Source organism: Felis catus, chromosome C2 (assembly GCF_018350175.1).
Source record: "Felis catus isolate Fca126 chromosome C2, F.catus_Fca126_mat1.0, whole genome shotgun sequence".
In the NCBI taxonomy this organism is placed as follows: domain Eukaryota; kingdom Metazoa; phylum Chordata; class Mammalia; order Carnivora; family Felidae; genus Felis; species Felis catus.
In genome coordinates this window covers 113,799,828-113,822,973 of record NC_058376.1, presented here as the reverse complement: position 1 = coordinate 113,822,973, position 23,146 = coordinate 113,799,828, and the positions used below count along the sequence as shown (strand labels likewise).

The 23,146-nt window shown below is 39.5% G+C and overlaps 1 long non-coding RNA gene across 1 annotated transcript; it reads left to right on the top strand.

The window, feature by feature from the left end:
- The first annotated feature begins 2,590 nt into the window (after positions 1-2,590).
- Positions 2,591-22,862, top strand: LOC109491443. Its single transcript, XR_006585408.1, has 4 exons — positions 2,591-4,962; positions 15,659-15,784; positions 16,674-16,787; positions 20,427-22,862. It is a non-coding gene; the product is annotated as an uncharacterized LOC109491443 (long non-coding RNA).
- Positions 22,863-23,146: the final 284 nt, after the last annotated feature.

Below are 23,146 nucleotides of genomic sequence, written 5' to 3'. Positions count from 1 at the left end.
GGCTCTGGGCTGATGGCTCGGAGCCTGGAGCCTGTTTCTGATTCTGTGTCTCCCTCTCTCTCTGCCCCTCCCCCGTTCATGCTCTGTCTCTCTCTGTCCCAAAAATAAATAAACGTTGAAAAAAAAATTTAAAAACAAATGATGAAGAATATATTTCACAGGTACATCTTAAGATTTCACATCAGGTATCTCATTTGCCAATTCTTTTTATTTATTAACCCCTCCAATTAGAAAATAAGTCATAGACCTTAATCCTTTTATCAAACATGGATTAGATACAAAAGCATTATAATTAAATTTTATCTTTGTCTACTCAATGCAGAATTCAACACAGCCCCCTCCCCTCCTTTTTTTTTTTTTTTTTTTTAAGTGTTTGTAAATGTTCTGCTTTCCTTTCTGAGATATGTTTTCCTCCCCCAGCCCTCCTCCCCCACTGAGTCACAGGCTCCTCCAGGGAAACTACCTCCTCCCTCCCGGGAGCTTTCCTCCTCTAGTGCCCAGAGCATTGCATCTACTACTCCAGTCTTCAATCAGTAAGACTTCAAATAATGCTTATTTCGAGTAATTACTCCTGTAAAAAAAAAAAAAAAAAGATGAAGTAAGCTCTTTTCTTTGTGAAAAGCTGTCCTTCCAATTATTATTACCTAAGCAACCACCACCCATTGTTCAACGGAATGTTTTTTCCTAGCTATTTCTAAAAACATACATAAGTCTGTTATATGAAAAATAACATGGTCCGGGGCTACAAAATAAGAAGGCTCATAGCCAGCAATAGAGCTACATACATCTGGGTTGCACATACAAAACTTGAGATAGACAAAGTGTTAAGGGAATATAGTAGAAAGAATGATTACCTCTTCTTGGGCTCATCTCCGGGAGTCAATGAATGTTTATCCACTGGGCATATGTCTTTGTTGTGCCTCTGAATTTGTATAAGGAGCACTTAACCCTCCTTTGTTACTAGTACCTGCCCTTATCAGCAATGCAGACTTTGGTGCTCCAGGTAGGTTTGTGCTGGAGATTACAGGCTTTAACTCCCTGTGGAGTTATTCTTATTCAAAGGCCAGTTGTGAGAAATAATATTTACAAAGCAGTGGTTCAAGGGCATTGCTGCCCATACAGTATTCTAGATAGGCTAAATGTTACCCTTGGATTAAACCAGGTCATAACATGGCTGTGAACTTGATGTATTGTTTTGATTCCTTGTAGAGCTCCCTTTTCCAGATCTGTGCCTTAGCCTAAGCCATCAGCCTACAAAGAGAAACATTAAGTTCCATGGAACATGATGGAAATTGTTGGTGCATTTACTCCAGGGGTTTATGTTTAGTGCCCCATCTGAGGTATCACACAGTGTCCTCCAGTTGAGAACATCCAAGAGTGCGGTTGCTCAACAGTAAGAAAAACCGTTCTTTTTGTGTATAGAAGACACTGACCCAAAGCCATTCGCTAAGACTTGACTTGCTCTCCTTTTTCTATAAAAGCCAGAAAGGTAGACGCTCAATTTCCTAGCCTCTCCAAGGGCAAGGAGTATTCACATGATCCAGTTCTGGCCATAAAACATAAAAAGAAGTCTGCAAGGAAGATTCTTGGTTGGCAATTGCCTTCCTGATTAAAAAAAAAAAAATGTAGTCTTCACTTTACTTGAGGCAATGAGACTACTTGAGTGAAGAAAATCTCAGGTGCCTGGGTTTCTCAGTTGGTCAGGTGTCCAACTCTTGATTTAGGCTCAGGTCATGAACCTTGGGTCATGGGATCACCCCGTGTTGGGGCCCCACTTTGGGCTCCACGCTAAGCATGGAGCCTGCTTAAAGATTCTCTCTCCCTTTCCGTGTCCTCCCCCCCAAATAAAAAAAAATTTAAGAAGAATTGAAGAGTGAAGAAAATCGACACCCTAAGGGTAGTCGAAAAGACGACAGGAAAAGCCTGGATCGTTGATTGCATGACTAAACCACTACCCTCCTCTGAACTTCTTGTTATGTGAGAAAAATAACCACCAATTTCATATGGACCATTATTAGTTGGGTTTTCTGTTACTTGCAGCCTAACATGCTCTAACCAATAATCCAACAACCAGATTAACTTCCATTTTATGGCTTATTATAAATCTCTTAATTAAGCAAGTCTCTTGTCTCAGCTTTGGCCACTGGGGAAGTAAAAAACTGTAACTATGTCTACCATGAGACTATATGCTCTGTTAATTGTTGTCTCCAGATTATGTTGTTGTTTTTTTTTTTATTTTTTTTCAACGTTTTTATTTATTTTTGGGACAGAGAGAGACAGAGCATGAACGGGGGAGGGGCAGAGAGAGAGGGAGACACAGAATCGGAAACAGGCTCCAGGCTCCCAGCCGTCAGCCCAGAGCCCGATGCGGGGCTCGAACTCACGGACCGCGAGCTCGTGACCTGGCTGAAGTCGGACGCTTAACCGACTGCGCCACCCAGGTGCCCCAATGTTGGTTTTTTTAAAAAATCTTTTTAAGTAATCTCTACACCCATTATGAGGCTCGAACATGCAACCCTGAGATCAAGAGTCATATACGCTCTACTGACTGAGCCAGCCAGGTGCCCCTGGATCACATCCCCCCCCCCTTTTTTTTTCTTACCTGTTTTCCTTTTACCCTGACACCTCCAAGTATTGATTTCGTAATTTTGTGTATACATTTTGAAAATCAATTTTTTTGAAACTCCTATTCTGCTGAAAGATTGAGGAAGAAGTTTTTTAAATAAAGATTTCACAGAGACAACATCTGTGCCTCACTCTTTAGTTAAATTCTGTAGTTCCAATTATTCCTAACATCGTAACCGAACTGAATCAGAAAGTAGTTTAGTGGCGTTTTAAAAATTGCATCTCTATTAAATTCAGAACTCTAAGATCCTCAAGTAGGGGGAACATAGACTTCAGAAGACGTTTAAACCTCGTGATATAAGCAAAATGTTGTTAGTACACACAAATGTATATTTTCCTGGGTCAAAATCTGAGGCTTTCACCAAATATGCAAAGTCTATTATTCCGAAAAAAGGTCAAGAACTTCTGGGCTGAGTTACATTAACCCTTCTGAGTCCCCCTCCCCCAGAGTCACAAGGCTGGTTTTTGCTTTTTCTGTCAGGATCCTAAACTTCTGTCAGAATGTTGATGTGTGCTTTGTTCTGGGAGCGCACACTCAGTAAATGTTAGTTGACTTGCATTGATATTTAATTATTTACACTGCATTTGGTGTCTGGAATGGCAGTCTCTGGTTGATCATTCTGGAACTCTGAATCCATCGGCTGCATCCCCATGGGCTTGGCGTGTTGTAGACACACAAATCAAAGTAGTGTGAGGGAGGAGAAAAATCATTCCCTTCTAGGATAATGCATTTTTCATGAGAAACAGGTCATTACGGAACCATTGCCTCCTGCTTGCTCTCATTCTACCTCTCCATCCTTTTCTCTCTTGTCAAATTATTCCGCCTCTTTGGTCGTCTCTCAGTGTCTCCCCTCTGCTTTATTACTCTGTATTTGATTATCTTACCGTCTCCTTCTTTCTGATATATTTAGATGATTTCAACATAATATGCACCTTTGAACTCCTTTCTTGTGTATGTAACTTTTGTTCCTTTTCATCGTGGGGCATCTGTCTCTTTGTTAGCTGTCCAGTAGATGCATTGCACAGATTTTCTCAAACTTATCATTTCAATTCCCAACACATAAAAAGACAATGCTCATATCCTGTTTTTCCACGATACTTTCATTCTCCCTGAAGATTTAATTTTATTGCCCATTGTAGTAGTTTCCCATTTCCTTTTAAGTCTGTGAATACAGACTCACTAATTGACTTGTGCCAGTTTTCTATCTGTTATGCAAATTCTGGGGCGATTTCCTCCCAAATGATGGACTTGAGGTGATCAATCTATCACATGTCTTCGAGCAATGCTCTCTTCTCTGGTTACAATCAGGAGTGGGCTGAGGGAACCCAGAGATTTTTGAAGAAGGAGATTTATGTCATGAGAGAAGACTCTGGTAGGGAAAACATGTCCCAGTGAAAACTTCTTTCATGTTTCTGTTGAGAGGTTTTTCGTTGTTGCTGTTGTTGTTGTAAAGCAGCTAAGTTATAATTTTTACCAAAATTTAATTACATTCAGAGAGTAAACATCTGGAAATCATCCTGAGTAATCAGCGTGAACTCATATGGTGAATCAGAGGCTTATATTATATGCCAGGGTTTAGAGATTACAATCTTAATGATCTGTACATTATTCATAAGTCTTTGTTTTAAAGCTGTCTGTAAGAAATAATTAGAATTCAAGCCATTCATGAAACAGGAAACTTGCCACTTTATTTCTTACTTGATTTCTTACACATAAGCACATCTCCCTCTGGGCGGTGGGGTTGTTAGAAGAAAGAGTTAAGTATTGGTTTGTTTTTGGTGTGTATGCTTTTTTCTTTACTTCATTCAATTTGTGAAATTTAAGAAGCAGTAGGGATCCTAAGTCAGGCAAGTAAACTGGAAAACAATAAAACTTGAAAACTACCCAGGCGTGAAATCCCCTTGAACTAAGGAATGCTTCCAACATTGTGTTCTTCGTAAGCATGAACAATGAATGATAACATTTCAAAATTAGTTTTTGAAGGGAGGTGCATAATAGGAAACTTGATCATCTAAAATCAGCCAAACCCACCTTCTTACGAACCTCCGAGAATAGCCTATCCCCCTACCCAGTATGACCTAAAAATAACAGATTACATCTCATCCCCAAAGTAACTTGGCTTGCGCTCAAGAATTAATACATACATGACACTCAGAATGGCATCCAAAAAAAGAAGTGGCGTTCTCTTTCTTGTGAGCTGTCACAGTGCGGTAAGCCTCCCTGGCTCTGTAATCCTAATTAATGTTCGTTGTCTTCACTGCGTTTGGTGTGAAAAATGTGGAGCGGGAACACTCTTGAGTGGGAATCAGGCTCTCAAGAGGCTGCCGTTTCAGAAGGTATGTCTCAAACTCTGTTCTGAGTCTCCCATTCTTAAAGGGATTCTGTGTCTTCACTCTGAAAGATGATAACCTGAGGAAATCAGCAGCTGAGACAGGAAAGAAAAACCGACACACGGAGAATGCTTGCCTTTATTTTTTAGTTTTTCATTTTATGGGAGAGAGTCCTAGGGACGGGGCCCAGAAAATGCGAGAGGTGGGAGAACAACGAGAAGTAAAACGGAGAGTAGAGAGAGGCGAGGAAAAGATGAAGGGGGGAAAGATCGTGGAAATAGAGGAAAGGCAACACAAAGGGGAGAAGTGGACAGCACGGCTGTATTCTGACTTCCGTGTGCCCTGGGAACGTTCGCCTCTGTGGGCCTCTTCCTCCATGAGAAAGTATTAAAAATTAGACTTCACTATAGCATTGGGTTAAAGATAGCTATGCTTATGTTATGTATCAAATTTTTCTTTAAGAATGAAAGCTCATTTTTTTTGCTTATTTAAAAAAATTTTTTTTCAATGTTTATTATCAAGAGACAGAGAGAGACAGAGCATGAGCAGAGGAGGGGCAGAGAGAGGGGGAGACACAGAATGTGAAGCAGGCTCCAGGCTCTGAGCTGTCAGCACAGAGCCCGACACAGGGCTCGAACTCAGACTCCATGATCATGACCTGAGCCGAAGTTGGATGCTCAACCGACTGAGCCACCCAGGCACCCCTTTTCCTTCTGACTTTAAAACAAAAATATTTTTGTGTGCTCCTAAACGCACTGTAAGCCCAAGGCACTGTGCCCACTGCGCCTCATGGTTAAGTTGGTCCCACAGGTAGAGTGAGGGGGAAGGAGATAGGAAGAACACTTTGCTCGGAAGTGAGAACAGATTTAAAACCAGCAATACAAAAATTCAAAAAGTTACATATATGTGTGTATTTCCACAATCTAAATCTAAATTATGTATTAAATTATTCCTAATCATGCCAGCTAACCTTTCTTGAACAGTTACCATGCGCTAAGCATGATACCTGCCTTACCAGGTATCTCATTCCACAAAATAACTCGGAAGCTAAGCAGAGGAAGATGTACCTTGATGCCTATAAAGACCCCTCGCTTACACTTGGAATTCTTCCAAGATTCTGTGCCCAGTTTTTAAGAGGGCCTCTCAAAATTCTGTACATTTCAAACCATACAAAACCTGAATCTGCCCATATCGACAGACTAAATACATACCCTCAATTCACATTTCAGCTCATTGAAACACAGAACGACTAAGTGATTTGTAAAATGTTCAAGGTCACAGAGCTACTTGTTGGACAGACTCAGAGAGATTGAGTTTGATTTCAAAGGAATCTTGGGGCACCTGGGTGGCTTAGTCGGTTAAGGGTCCAACTTCCTGCTCAGGTCATGATTTCATAGTTCATGAGTTTGAGCCCCGTGTGGGGCTCTGTGCTGACAGCTCAGAGTCTGGAGCCTGCTTCACATTTTGTGCCTCCCTCTCTCTCTGCCCCTTCCCCCCAAATAAATAAGCATTAAAAAATTTTTTTTTAAAAAAATGAATCTTGAATCAGAGGTTGGAATTCAGAACTGTATTCAGTCGTTAAGAGTAAGCTGCCCAGAATTCCATTGTCAGCCACTTTTCCCAGGTAATTGCTTTAATGTCCTGGATTTAACTGTCACCCATTTGCTGGTGACCACCTGATTTATATCTTCAGCTGCTTCAGTTAAGATGCTTTCAATTGTCGGGGCGCCTGGGTGACTCAGTCGGTTGAGCGTCCGACTTTGGCTCAGGTCATGATCTTGCGGTCTGTGAGTCCAAGCCCCGTGTCAGGCTCTATAGTGACAGCTCAGAGCCTGGAACCTGCTTCAGATTCTGTGTCTCCCTCTCTCTCTGCCCTTCCCCCGCTCACACTCTGTCTCTCAAAAATAAATAAATGTTAAAAAAAAATGAAAAATAAAAAGATGAGATCAATTTCCAAAATTACATTGAGAGAAGAGTGGAATAGGTATCGAGGCATCCACAACAATTGCTGCAAAGTCAGCTCCAGACCTCTTCTGATGACTGACCAGTGGCTGTCTCCGTATTTCACTGTCCACAGTCAACTTCAATGCAACATGTCCAAAGTTAGACTCCTATTCTCCCCCTGGAAACTGCTCTTCCTCCCACGTGCCTTGATTTGATCAGAAATCTAAAACCAGAACTCTGAAAGTCATCTTCCACTTCTCTCCTCCATCCCCACCCCCAGTCGCTGAGGCTTCCCCCAGTATCCTTGGCACCACCCTATTTCACCCCCCTATCAGTCCTTACTTGAATTACTGCAATACCCTTTTTCACGGCTACCTTAGTTCAAGTCTTCTTTGATCCATATCCCCACTGCTAGCAGAATTGTTTCCAGATAGGGTAATAAGGAAAGGGAAGATCTTGTCTCTACTTTATAGAACTTCCTTTAGTAGCTCTCCCCCCCACCCCCATTAGCTTCTGGATATGGTTCATTTATTTATTTATTCAGCAAATATCTATTGAGGGTTTCCATATGTCAGGCTTTGGGCTTGCTGATATGGAAGAAAAGGCTGAACAAAACAGCTGAATCCCTATTTGATAGGAGGTCATAGTCTAAGGGAGAGTGGATGGAAGTTACCCGGAGAAAAGTCCTAATCCAGAGGGTGTAGTCATTGGTCAATTTTTTGTAGGAAATAAGCACCTTGAGGTTGGGTGGAAGGGAGTTGCTAAAAGGACAAATGGCAGTGTTCTCAGAGTGCCTAGAATTGCTTGTGAACCTGATTAAACTCATTGTACTGCTTCATAACTGTGTATGTCCTAGTCTCTCCCTTTAGACTATTGTTTCATCCAACTTTATATCCCCAAAGCCTAAAATTTCCTAGTGCCTTATTTTTTCATTTCATTTATCTGTTTGTTTATACCTTACCTTGGTTCCCCCTCCCCCAAAACTGGGATTGCCTGACCCATAGTAGGAATGCAAAAAAAGTCTTGAACACCTTTACGAGTGAAAAAAACTGAGACCTGAAAGGTTAAAACTATTGAGCAAGGTCAACCAGCTAAATCTCCTCTGAAAGTTGCAAAAAGTTCAAAGAGTTATCATGAAAGGTGAGTTCCCCATCACAGGAAGTGTCTGAGGACAAGCTGATATTATGAGTCATAGATTATCCTTAAGTCCGAGTGGTCTTGTCCACGCTGTGATTCTACAAAGCACAGTACACATCAGTATTTATAATCCCGTTAAAGAACTTCTTAAATATGGTTACAGTAAGTTGATTTTTTAAGTTCAAGATTTGAGGAAATTTTTTGTTAATTTTTTTAATGTTTATTTTTTTGAGAGACACACACAGTGCAAGTGGGGGAGGGGCAGAGAGAGAGGGAGACACGTTATCCAAAGCAGGCTCCAGGCTCCGAGTTGTCAGCACAGAGCTCCATGTGGCTCGAACTCACAAATAGTGAGATCATGACCTGAGCTGAAGTCTGACGTTTAACCAACTGAGCCGCCCAGGCGCCCCAAGATTTTAGGAGATTTTTATTTAATATCTATAAATATTTACCTAAAGAAGCTTGATGGCTCTAGACACATACTGTAATGGAAATCCAAAATTACACTTATCTATATAACTTAAATTTGCTTTTTAGAATCAGAATAGGGTGTAACCAAAACAACACTTTTTTAATTTAAATTTTTATTTTTAATGTTTATTTTTGAGAGACAGAGTGAGAGCAGAGGAGGGCCAGAGAGCAAGGGAGACACAGAATCCAAAGCAGGCTCCAGGTTCTGGGCTGTCAGCACAGAGCCCAACATGGGGCTTGAACCCACGAACTGTGAGATCATGACCTGAGCCAAAGTCAGATGCTTAACAGACTGAGCCACCCAGGCACCCCTAAAAACAACACATTTTAAATTTTGTCCAGGAAAGCAGTTTCAGGTGAGTGAGTTGTGCTGAATGCCCTGAAAGAATAATACACCTTGTGGTAACCCCACGGAGCCAGCCAAAATTACCCATGAAACCAGAATTAACCTTGAGGAATATTTTAATATACGGTTGCTTCTAAGGACTATGCTAAAATCACGTGAAATATCTCTTATCAGCATTAACGAATGTTTGTTAGGCTTATCCTGTGGATGGAATAATGAGGATGTGAAAGCATTAAATGTCCAAAAGCCAAACAATGCCTCAGAATGCTCGTTGGATTCTTAAAAGCAATTTTTGTTGAATTGGAGTCTATAACGTTTTATTGAACATTCTACCTCCAAATTTATAACAAACAGAATTGTGAAAAACTGTTTTTATTTTGTACAACCAAAATTTCTGGGATATATTTTATATAGGGCAGAGTGAAATTATACTTAAACAAACAAAAAAACCTTGAAGACATTTTGATACAATTTTACCTCTCCTGAAATTTGGTCTATTCCATGACATCTGGCTGAATAGTATTGCACATATACAACTTTATGATTTAAAAATTTTTCTTAAGTTTATTTTTGAGAGAGAAAGAGAGAGACAGAGTGTGAATGGGGGAGATGGAGAGAGAGGTGGAGACACAGAATTCGAAGCAGGCTCCAGGCTCTGAGCTGTCAGTACAGAGCCCGACGTGGAGCTCAAACTCACAAACTGTGAGATCATGACCTGAGCTGAAGTCAGCTGCTCAACCGACTGAGCCACCCAGGCACCCCAACTTTATCTATGATTTAAACAGCATTTCATGGATTCTACGACGAGTATTTTCCTATCTCTCTAGAAATGAGAGATATCTAATCTCCAAGATCACAAGATATGTTAATATTTTTCTAAAACCATCTAGTCAAATGCTTCCTTCCCACGCGTTCTCTGCTTTGTCGAAATGAGCTGCAAAGACCTGCAATTCAACTCTCAATTATAAACAAAGCTTACTTTTCTTATAATTCTGCCTTGACAGATTTTTGTCTGTAGATTTCTTTTTAAATTGTGTCTAGTAGTTTGCCTTGTGTTTGTAGAAGGACACAGCTTGTTAACAATAAAGCCTGAATACTAAACTTAGATAGTCCAAGAGGAAGGATCCAATGCAAACAGATTATTTCCAAAAGCTGTAAGTAACAAAGGGCACACAGTTGATTTGTATTTCATTGAGTTGCCACATGAGAGGCTCATAGTAAATGAGTCCAGCGTGGCTCAAGAGCCATGCATAAAGTTTCTCCTATTACCTAACGCAACGTGGACACGCACATAACACTCAGATCCCTGACTTCACCAAGAAAAGTAATCAGTGTTATGACCTCATTCACAGCCAATCAAAGCATAGTCACAAAGGCAAAGGAACCCTTGGGAGAATTGTTTTGCAACTGAGAGGGGAGTATGCAATATGTCTGATAAGCTATCCTAACACATGCCTGAAGGTTCTGAGCTGTATTTATAAAATAGCTTTTGTTGGCGGCTCAAAAACTGCTGAGGGAGGCGAGCTATACGTCACATTCCACGAGAGGAGCAATTGTGGGGATGGACCCAAGGTGACCAGGGACAACCTTTGTTCACTGTTCCATCACATGGCTCTATAATAAATATTAGTCACCCAGTGTACACATAGAATGTGGTGAGGTTTTCTGAGAGGGCAAAACCCTTTCCCAGAGGTCAGAGTACACTCTCTGTTCCAGGCCGATCCCTAATCAGATTTGCAATCTACCTTGGAGAACCACAGCTTTCCATTAAATAGAAGCCATCACAGGGCAGCAGCATTGGGCTCATTTACTATAGCCACTTTCAAGTTCTCTTTTTTTCCGTCTGAGTCCCAAACGGTTCATGGGCCCCTGATGTTGATTAAACCAGATTGTATTTTAAAGTTTTGCTTCTCTCCCTTATCTTGCCTCCCCTAAGTTAATATAAAATGTTCCGAATGATCTCACCTTGTGGCTTCATTGACTAGAGATACTGCAAAATCAGAAGGCACCACTATTATGCTTGGAGGCACAGGCTCATTTTATCAGACTCTCAGACTCTGTCTCTTCCGTTCTCCATTAGAACACAGCCTTCTCTCAACACAGGGTTGTAGATTCTTTACCAAGCCTTAGCAGAAGTAAATAACAAAAAAAAAAAAAAAAAAAAAAAAAAAAAGCCCTATGATATGCAATACACGGCATCATCAACTTAACACAAAATATTGTATTATTTCTTAGGCTGTGTTTTATTTAAAGATATAAATACGCTGTGTTTTTTCATTTTTTCCCCCCATAATGAACAACCTATCTTTTTAGACATTTTCAATATTATAGGAAACCTCATACTCTATCGTTTTCTATTCCAAAAAGGAACAGGTGAGGGTTAGAATTGATAGAAAGAAAATTGGTACTGGACACCTACCTTGGATTTGTTGAGAAAAAAATAACACAATACAATCCATAGAGCAAATCCTCTGAGGCCCTTTACTAACTAGAAACACAGTCATTTTATAGATACTGACTTGTGGAGGACCACGCCTGACTTAAACTAGACCCCTTCACTATGAATGTTGTCTTTCCAGGAAGAATTATTGAGATTAATGAAAGGCCAGCACCTTGTCTCGGCAGCCTGGTGACTCTGCAACAAGACTTTTTCTAGTTCCCAACCAATCCATTACTCCAACCAAGTTCTTCATGTTTGTTCTGATCCTCCTAGTTGGAACAAAATATTTATAATCAGAACTCAGGGCACCTGGGTAGCTCAGTTGGTTAAGCATCAGACTCTTAACCTCCGCTCAGGTCTTGGTCTCAGAGTTGTGAGTTCAAGCCCCATGTTGGGCTCTGCATTGGGTGTGGAGCCTACTAAAAAAAGAAAAAAAAAATCACTAGGCATCTGACTTCTTCCGATATATTTTAAATTCCTCCACCTTGAATAAGAAGTTCTCTCAGTGACACCAGTATTTGTCAAGATCTACAGCTGGTTCTTGAAAGTCACCTCTCTGTCCCAGCAAGGAAGAAGTTGAAGACTGAAAAATCAGCTCTTGGATCCATAGGAGAAGGGAGAACATAGGGCAAACATCTGCCCCGAGATTTGAGAGGAGATTACAGGGAGCCTTGGCTTGTGGGAATAGAGACTCAGGAGTGGAAACCACCCACAGGAACCAGTGTCAGCATAGGAAAACCTGAACTATATATATATATAATTGATGAATTGCTGGCAGCTCAGTGGGGACAAGCTTGAGGGTTAAGAACTCCGGGGGGACTGAGTCACACAGGGGCCCCCACAATATTGTAAGATTTACCTCCAGGAGCTCAACCAGGTTCTCACAGTAAATATCAGAGAGAAACCCCTTGTGCTTCCTGGAAGAGGAAAGGAAAAAGAATCCTTTAAATATAATGCCAGAGTATCCTATCCTATTTAACAAGGCCTGCTTTCAAGGGAAACTAGTGAACAGAAGCGGCAACTGCTGGAGTATTATCAAAGCCTGACTGACCTGGGAAAGGAAGCTCTGGCCTTTCTGTTCCACCTGAAGGAGGAGAAAAATACTGAGAAACACTTGTGAGGTTTACATGCCAGAGGGATAGGCTCACTAAAAGACTGAGACCTAATCATAGGGCTGTGGAATGATTTCCCTTTCCTTCCAGCACATTACTGAAGGCCTATTTTATAGCAGTTCCTTATTTATACATTATGTCTCGCTATCAACAAAAAATTACCAAGCATACTAAAAGGAAAAAACACAATTTGAAGAGACAGAGCAAGCGTCAGAATCAGAAACAGAAGAGATGTTGAGTTATCAGACCAGGAATTTAAGACAACTATGATTAACATGCTAAGGGCTCTGATGGACAGAGTAGACAGTATGCAAGAACAGATGGGCAATGTGAGCAGGGAGCTGGAAATCCTAAGAACCAAAAAGAAATGTTAGAGATCAAGAAACACGGTGACAGAAAGGAAGAAGGCCTTTAATAGGCTTACTAGTAGACCGGACATGGCTGAGCAAAGAGTCTCTGAGTTTGAAGCAATCTCAACAGAAGTCTCCAAAACTGAAAAGCAAAGAGAACAAAGGCTGAGAAAAAACAGAATATCCAAGGCCTGTTGGACAACTACAAAAAGTGTAACATATGCATAACAGGAACATCAGGAGGAGGAAGAAGAGGGAAAGAAACAGATGAAATATTTGAAATAATTATATATTATGTTTTATATAATTAATATAAATTGTATATTAGATAATTATTTAAATTTATTCAACTTCATTAATGGTATTCAAAAACAAAGAATTTCCCCCAAATTAATGCCAGACATAAACCACAGATTCACAAAGCTCAGAGAACACCGAGCAAAATAAATGTCCCAGAATCTGTACCTAAAGGATATCATTTTGAAGCTACAGAAAATCAAAGTTAATGAAAAACTCTTAAAAGAAGCCAGAAGGGGAAAAAAATAAACTTGCTTATAGAGGAAAAAAGATAAGAACTCTGCATTCAACCTCCTCAGAAACCTGGCAAACAAGAAGAGAGTGCAGTGATATATTTAAAGTGCTGAGATAAAACAAACAAAAAATGACCATCCTAGAATGTTGTGTCCTGCAAAATTATTTTTTAAAAAAGAATGAGGGGTCCCTGTGTGGCTCAGTTGGTTAAGCATCCAACTTGATTTGGGCTCAGGTCATGCATTTTCTCGTGGTTCATGAGTTAGAGCCCCGCATCAGGCGTCACGCTGTTAGTGCAGAGCCTGCTTGGGATTCTTTCTCTGCCTCTCCCTCTCTCCCTCTCTCTCTGTCCCCCTCCTTCTTGCACGTGTGTGCACTCTCTTTCTCCCTTTCTCTCAAAATAAATAAACATTTAAAATAAAAAATTTATTTTTCGTAATTGATCTAACAAATAACAATTTGTTCAAAGTAATAGTAGCAACAATGTATTCAGTTTCGTATACTTAAGTATATTAAACAAATTTTTAATGTTTACTTATTTTTGAGAGAGAGACAGAGTGCAAGTGCGGGAGGGGCAGAGAGCGAAGGAGACACAGAATCTGAAGCAGATTCCGGGCTCAAGGCTCCAAGCTGTCGGCACAGAGCTTAATGAGGGGCTGGAACTCACAAACTGTGAGATCATGAGCTGAGTCAAAGTGTGATGCTTAACTGACTGAACCACCCAGGCTCCCCTTCTTATAGATAGATAGGTCAATCGATCTTATGTGTATCCGTGCTTATGTATGTTTATATATAAGTGAAATGAATGACAGCAATAATAGAAGGGACTGGAGGGCAGAATTATTTTATTACTATTTTTTTTATTTTAAGGTACTCACACTACCTGGGAAGTGGTATAGTGATATCTGAAAATAGATCTGGATTAGTTGTAAATGTTTATTGCAAACTCTAGGGCAACCATTAAAAAATGGAAAAAAAAGAATAACTGATAAACTAGAAAAGGAGAGAAAATGAAATCATGTAAAATGCTCAATTAAAACCACAAAAGGCAGGAACAAAGGAACAAAGAACAAAGGCTACAAATCGAAAACATCAACAGATGACAGCTATTAACCCAGCCTTACCAATAATCACTTGGAATGTCAATGATCTGAATGTGCCAATTAAAAGATTATCATAGTGGATCAGGAAACAAAACCCAGCTCTATATTGTCTACAAGAAATTCACTCTAAGTATAAAGACACATACAGATTAAAGGTTAAGACATGGAGAAAAATTTGCCATGCTAACATTAACCAAAAGAAGGCAAGAGTCACTATATTCATTTCAGACAGAGCAGACATCAAATCAAGGAAAGTTATCACAGATTAACAGAAGTGTTACATAATGATAGGGTCAGTTCTCCAAGAAGATACAACCATCCTTAATGTATATGCACCTAGCACAGAGCGTCAAACTTCATGAGGCAAAAACTGTTGGAACTGTAAGGAGAAATAGGTGAATCTACTATCATAGTTGGAGAATATTCTTGTATCAGAAACGGACACATCCAGTAGGCAGAAGATCAGGACATGCTGAATTCAACAACACTATCAATCAACTGTGTGTAATTGAAATCTATAGACTGCTTCATCCAGCAACAGCAGAACACACATTCTCAAACTCACATGGAATATTCACCGAGACAGGTCACGTTCTGGGCCACAAAACACACCTTAACCAATTTAAATGAATGGAAGTCATATCATCTGCTCTCAGATCACAGTAGAATTAAACTAGAACAGTTAATGGTAGACAACTAGAAAACCCCCAGATACCAGGAGATTAAACAACACACTTGTCAATAATGCATGGGTCAGAGAAGAAATCTCAAGAGACGTTAAAAACAAAATTTACATTAAAGCATTCAGGTGGCTCAGTCGGGTAAGAGTCTGACTTCAACTCAGGTCATGATTTCACGGTTCATGAGTTTGAGCCCCGAGACCGGCTCTGGGCTGACAGCTCTGAGCCTGGAGCCTGCTTTGGATTCTGTATCTCCCTCTCTCTCTACCCCTCCCCTGCGCTCTCTGTCTCTCTCTCTCTCTCTCTTAAAAATAACATTAAAAAAAAATTTTTTAAACAAACAAAACAAAATAATTTACATCTACCACCAGCCTAAAATCCAGGTTTGTGCTTGGCCAGAAGTCACTCACTAGGCTGAGTGGTTCAAAGGTCACTGAGGCACCTCTCGGACAGTTTCGTTTTACCTTGGACAGTTTCATTAGTCACGAAGCTAGCCCCTCACGGGTTTTCTCACCTTTGCTTGCCGCAGTCCCTCTAATCTCTGGGAAACTCTTCCTGCTTTACTGATGTCTCCCTGTTTTCTCTAAGGTAGACGTCATGTTTCAGACCTCCAACCATCTATGCTGTCACAGTCATGACGAACAGAAGGCACTGAGACTCCCAGGACCAACTATCAACCATCATCTTCGTTGCCTTTGTGACAGCTGCTCTGAGGTCCTTGTAAATTTGCCCCTTTGACTTCATTCTGATTCTGTGTCCAGAGTTTAATGGGGGGTGGGGGGGAACTTCTCTCAAGCCTCAAACCCTATGTTCATCAGTGAAAGGGATTCCAGGGGCAAACTATCCGAGATAGCTTCCAATCTTTTCCATTCTTACTCTTAATCCAAGAAGAGGTTTTATCTGAGCATGATAGAAATGATTTGGGGCGCCTGGGTGGCTTAGTCGGTTAGGTGTCCGGCTTCAGCTCAGGTCATGATCTTGCGGTCCGTGAGTTCGAGCCCCGCGATGGGCTTTGTGCTGACAGCTCAGAGCCTGGAACCTGCTTCAGATTCTCTGTCTCCCTCTCTCTCTGCCCCTCCCCTGCTCACGCTGTGTGTGTGTCTCTCTCTCAAAAATAAATAAACATTAAAAATATATATATATTAATAGACTTTCTGTTTTGGTTAGTTCAAATCAGTTATTTAATGATTTTGCACTTCCTAATATTTTAAGAAACTGTCCTTTTAATATTTGAATGAGTGTCCTAAAATGTCTTTTTAATTAAAGATTTTATTTTTAAGTAGTCTCCATGCGCATCGTGGGGCGAGAATTTACAATCCTGAGATCAAGAGTTGCACGCTGTACAGACTGAGCCAGTCAGGTGCCCCCTAAAATTTCTTTTGACATTGTTAAAAGTTGTTTTGAAACAACTCCAGAAGAAATTCCAAGTTGGGGGTGGGAGAAAAGACCTAAAGGCAGAATATGTTTTATATTTAGAGTTTCTCTATATCAGATAAGATTATTTTACAGAAAATTCCTTTTTCTTATGCTTCCTTTTAAAACTACATGTTACTTGCTGAAATGGGGCCAGTGGAATTAATGAGCTCAAACTTCTTTCTTAAAGGGGGAAGAAAGTGCACTTCCTAGAGAGAGATGACCTTTGCAAAGTGGAGCTATTTGTAAAGACTTCTGTTTCTCCGGGGGATTTTTTTTCTCACTCAGAAGGATCAACCACAAAGTAGGTGGTCCATGCTCTACTGAGCCCTGGGGCTGGCCTTTGCCAAAACTGAATAACTAGCAAAATCAGACTTTGCTGCAACCTCCCACACACCCACACTTGGCCCAGGCAGATACTAAACACCTTGAACCCTAGTCTGACCAATGTCTAGAAACCCTCCTGGTGAGTGTCCCGTGCCCTAGACTTTGCTTCCTTCTCCCTCCTGTGTGAATATGTCCTCTCAGGAGGCTATCCCATTGTAAACAGAAAAAATAGGGTCAAATTACAGAATATTGAAAGTCTTGGAAGTTCCAGTTTTAAAAATCCTAAAAGTCATCTAGTAGGGTTATTTTCAAAATTGTTAATTCCCTATATTTTAGCTGTAAAACTCTTTCTTCAAAAAAAAATTTTTTTTAAGTCCAATATATAAATAAGATAATCAAGAACTGCTCTGATCAGAGCCCTTTCCCTTTTCAGAGGGGGAACTTGAAATCTGCAGAGCCTTAGAAAAATATCAATCTAATTCAATTCCTTCAATTCACAAATGACAAACTTGAGCCCAAAATTGAATCAACTTGTCTAACATTATCTAATGAAATGATGACATGGGTCCAGTGCCCCTCAGGGGCATGTCTTTACTGTCACTGAGCCTGACACAGGCCCTCAGAGGCCCAACAATAAATGTTAATTGCATGAACACGACAATTTATGCTATGGTGTTAATGACTGATACCATCTTTATACATTACCCTTCTTAAGGGTGTTTACTTTCATTTAAACAAGATTCAGTTCCTTAGATCAAAGAGAGTAATCTCTTTAGAGCAAATATGAGATGTTATCAATAAGCTTGTTGGTACAGGAGAAAATTGAAGGTAGTACAACAGACCCTCCAGGGAGGGCTATGCTGTCATTTGAAAACCATGAACAGTTTTATAATATGATTGTGAGTATGTTCTGTTGGGAGCAGGGGGAGAATCAAAAGCAAACCTGTTGATTTTATAAAAGTACTTACAATGAGAAAACCTAAGGCACACCTGGGTGGCTCAGTCGGTTGAGTGTCCACCTCTTGATTTCGGCTCAGGTCATGATTCCAGGGTCATGAGATCTAGCCCCTTCACTCTCAGCACAGAGCCTGTTTAAGATTCTCTCTCTCTATCTCTCTCTCTCTCTCTGCCCCTTTTCCCTGTTCTCTCTCTCTCTCAAATTAAAAAAGAAAAAAAAAGGCTAAACCAAACTACATTGACTGATCTGGTGGGCTGATATGAAAATGAGAAGTATTCAGAGTTGGTCCTACAATTCAGGGAAGGATGTATTTATTAGCTACTTGTGATGCCTCACCCATCAATATAGACTTCTTTGTGGTGCAATATATACTTCTTCTCTGTCATAACGTAAGCAGAATGCTTTCTGTCTTAAGATGAGTATAAATTTTGTTTAAAGTTTGCCTCAATACAGTCCCAGAAAAGGACTTTCAGGCCCTCAAAATGTATTTCTGTTTCTAGTTCTATTTCTTCCAACCCATCAATTGAGAAAGTTGCAAGAAATAAGTGGGAATTATCTAAGTGAATTTGTTTAGATTTCATAATGGGCACCATCAAATGGTGGCAGGTATTATACTATGAGCAAATGTGTCAACGGAAAGTAAATAAAAATTCCATTTATTAGAAATCCTGAAAAACTCAGTCCCTGGATAAAACAACTCTACCACCCATCACCCGTTCCCTTTAACACTCATCAGTTTTACATTATTATGATTATTTGGAGGTAGGGTGATTGGTGATAGCAGGAAGAATAAAAGAAACAAATGTTAATCATGGATTCTCATTTATTGCAAAAGAAGAGATTCACATTCCCAATGTGTTACAAATCCCCAGACACTCAACAGTAACACCATGTGACTGTCATCTTCAGGGGACATATGAGTCAAAATCATTCAAATCTAATTTAAAATGCTACAGACTTGTTTTTTTTCTGCATGTCACAAGTGTGGGCAACACATGAAACTGAAAAGTATTAAAACATCAAGAATTCACAGGGTGGTGAAAGTTTTCTATCTTGAAGTTAGGAGTAAAAACAAAACAAAACGGAAAACCCCACCACTTTATATTCTGCACTCTTCTAAAATTACACTTGGGGAGAAAATTAAGAAAAAAATTCCAAAATATTTCCTCATCCATTTCCTGCCATCAAATGGCAAACATCATTGTTGCCATCAATCAAGTCATTGCCCTTTCAGCCATTTTGGTGGCTCCACCAAAATGATGTTCCGCTCAACTGTTTGCTCATGTGATCAATGATGTTTTGGAGGGAGAAATTCTATTTTGTTAAATATTGGAGACTATTGGTAAGGCTTATAGTTTCTTTGAATTAGTTCAAATGAGTAAAAATGATTACAGTGCTCTTGGAAGGTGGTCCAAGTCAGAATTCTTGTTGAAAATCAAGGTAACCTATTGTTACCAAGTATTAACATCCACACTTGACCTAGACAGTTGTAGGCAGACCACAGTCTTGCTCTTAAAACACCAGATTGTCTGCCTTGCTTTGTGAAGATCTGTATGCTTACCACATAGTTCGAGCCGTTTTTGAGTTCTAGATTCATTGAGAAAGATGATTGCCTACATTCAAGACTCGAAAGATTCAGCTGCCCTGGTTTTGAAATACAGAGAAAGGACTAAGAATAAATCTTCAAAATATGTTAGAGTCGGTATGGCATGGGCAAGGTCAAGACTGATCCTGGCCATAAATTATAGGTATGGCTGCACTGGAGTGTCCCTACTGAACACCAATCTCCACCCCCTCCAGAAATAATGAGATTACAACATAGGTATCAACATGGAAAGTTGTCCAAGTCATCGCTCAGTGAGAAAAAGAAAAATGTTTCACACTATGGATAGCAGGATTCCATTTATAAATGTTTAAAGGAGACTAAAGAGACTTAGAAAATGCCATGAGAGGATTCTGATAAACATGTGCGGATCCTTGGGCCGAGAGATCTCATGAAGAGTCTCTTTCCTAAATTCTAGTCTCGACTCTACCATATTACTTAACGCTTTCATAGTTTTGTAAAATCAAGGAGGGAGACTAGAAAATCATTACACCTCTTCCAGTTCTAATCGGTAGGTAAAAGTATCCTTCCTTCGTTTCCTTGTGTGAAATAAGGAAGTAAAACACCTTCTTCCAAGATTATTGTGCAGCTTTAAATGAGGAGGTTTGTGAACATACTTTGTAAATTTGTGGATATAGTATATTAATAATGATCCATACCTTAAAAAAGTCTGCACTACAATTTATTAGTTGTTTCTACTAATTCTTTCTAACTGTAGCTCAGTTTGGGATACTACCTGACACACATTCTTCACCATAAAAGCAAGGAACTTTACGTCTAAGGTAATTTTAGGGGCTGAACCATATCAAATGTCAGCCTTAGGGAATAAAAAAAAAAATTGTTGCAGCAAAGTGGACTGAGTTAAACTTCTGACAAGTGAATTCTATTTTCCCACTGATGGCCTTAATGAAATCCGAATCCTGTTTCCTAGAAAATATTCCAGTGGGTTCATTCGCAGACTTATTTTCCTATTTGAAAAATTATAAAAGCTGGCTGGCTGGCCATTGCAGGGTCTCTGTCAACTAAAATAGTCGATGTTTCTGATTCTATTTTAGGATTCAGTCCAGGAGGTGCCCTCCCACAAACTGCCATGCCAGTGAATGGGCCCCATTCTGTGGTGTCTGAGGAATGTGTATCCTTTCTTGATGTCAATCCAGTAAATCAGAGTTTACTCCAAATTCGTTTTTTGATTTTTTTGTTTTTTTTTTTTTTTAATTAAACTAAGTGTCTACTGAGGACAGAAATAGGATTGGTGATAAATGTCACTGAGAAAACAATTCAATACGAAGAACTTCCTAACAATCAGAGCTGTTCAAGTTAAAAAAAAAAAAAATAGCCTGCCATTTGGAGGAATTGAAGTCCCTGTGAAGGGAGACAGTCAAGAGAAGGCTCTCACAGCTTATTGGGGTGACTGTCTAATTATGTTAACTTTTATCTCCTTCAATGCACTGTAGTCATGCTGAGGCCAGGTGTTTTGTTTTGTTTTACTTTGTCTTGTTTTTGGATTTCTGGACACACTGAAGATATTCAATAAATACATTTTTATGAATGAAAGAATAACACAGGGGGACCCTGCATTCATTGAGTGGGACATTGGACAGAGAAAATTTAAGATATCTTAATTGTGAAATTCTTGGAAAAGTTCATTGTCCTGCAGAAAAGCAAATTCAGTGGTAAAGGTGCGATGTCATAGTGAATGTTTTGCAATTTTTTACAACTCTTGACTACCTCTAGATTGTTGTCAATTCCTTCCTGCAATTCTCTACTTAGACTACTTTCTTCCTAATTTCAGGCACCAACTTCATACTTGGATGTCCTGGAAGTAAGAAATCATTCTTTTTATTGCACAATGTGTAATATTTCAAAGAGCCATACTGCCAAATCATCTCATACCAGAATGAGACATATACTGATTGCAAAAAAGACTTGATTACAAAAACTTTGAAGTTTCACATTATAGCAAATAACGACAACTTTGTTAACTTCTGGATTCTACAATACTTGTTTGCTTCATATAGAATATACTTGAATCTCCTATCATTCTAGAGTCCAACCAGTATCCTGATTTGTTCAGCTCTGTGTTTCAACACTTTGAGTCTCAATTCTTCAGATGGTGATAAAATCAGTTTAATGGGTTGCAAACCAAAATTTAAAAGAAAAATGACTAGTGTGAAACAGAAAATATCAGAATACATCATACTTAGTAGGAAAAATATTTTTCTCATGAAGCTCTTATTTCAGCAACTTCGATTAATGTGTGTCTGTTGTGATATAAAATGTATTTCTTGCAGTGGATAATGTATAAAAAAAAGTTTTGAAAATATTGGTTTACAGGATGCTCCAGGGCCCTTATAATAATGACCATAGTTTGTCACTAGTTTAATTTTCTTAGAAGATTGATAGTCAGGCTTATGCCTAGTGAAATTTTTCAGTTCGAAATTTCTTATCAGCAGTAAGAAGAACAGATGACCCAGTTCTCAAAGTTTGTGCACTTGAGCCAACTGGAATTCAAATAAGAAATATAGGATGTTAATTTATTTTACACCATCCTCAGATGAACTGAAGGTCAGGTGCTTCACAAGCTCCAAGGGTCCCCACACTTATGACCTGCTTCCTTGTCCGGGGTCTATGTGCAGCCATCATTTTTCTCCTGGATTTAGCTTCATCGCCGTTCTCCTTTCCATCTTGAGAGCCCACTGTTAGAGTGTCCTTTGCTCTTTTTCTTAGCACGAGGCAAACATGTGAGGCAAAGTTTATAAGAATTAAGTATTTCTAAGAATCTCAGTTTTGAGAGGTTGTTAGAAAGGAGCTCTTTCCTCTACCTTATTTTCCCTCCTTTTTCTCCCACTCACCCCCAAACCACAAGGTAAGTGTTTAAAGCCACTCTTGTTGTTCAAAGTGGTCTCTGTCTCCTTTAAAGTAGTGGTCTCCTTTAAAGTGGTGACAATGGTTGGAATAAGTTAAAATAAAAAAAAATAAGCGAATGTGAACAGTTTTGAATTGCCTTTTTCTATTTTCCTTCAGTAACTATAAATAATAATACACTTCATAAGAAGAATATAGTTGATGCTTACAAATATTCTTTCAACAGAACTAAAATGTTGAATGCATTTCACTTGATAATATATTTTCCATTTCCATTTACTGGTTCTTTTCAAAAAAACCTCCCCTACTCCCATTTCTACCTTATCAGAATGGTGCATACAGAATATTTGACTTGAGGCTAAGTCTATTTTCTCAATTTTTTTTGAGTGACTATTCTCTAAAGAAAGTATTATTAAAAACAGACTTCTACAAAAATGGACTTTAACCCTAATTACCTTCTTTGAATATGAGAAGGATATTTTGATTTCCCAAATGCACATTAACTGAATTCTTGAAATGGATCCCTTCATGGCTGACTCTTCTTTATTTTTTTCTGTAATAGAAACATGACGTTGTCTCCCAGAGACCTCTAAAGACTCCATTGCATGTGTCTTGCAGGAGCTAAACCAAGGATAGTATCAACTTCATTTTTTTACTTTGCTGTAGCTCCTATAGGGCACTAACTTTATGTATGTATGTATGTATGTATGTATGTATGTATGTATGTATGTATGTATTTTAAGTTCATCCATTTATTCTGAGAGAGAGAAATGTACACAGGAGGGGCAGAGAGAGAGGGAGAGAGAGAGAACTCCAAGCAGGCTCTGCACTGTCAGTGTGAGGAACCCGACACAGGGCTCGAACTCATGAACCCATGAGATCATGACCTGAGCTGAGACCAAGAGTCAGG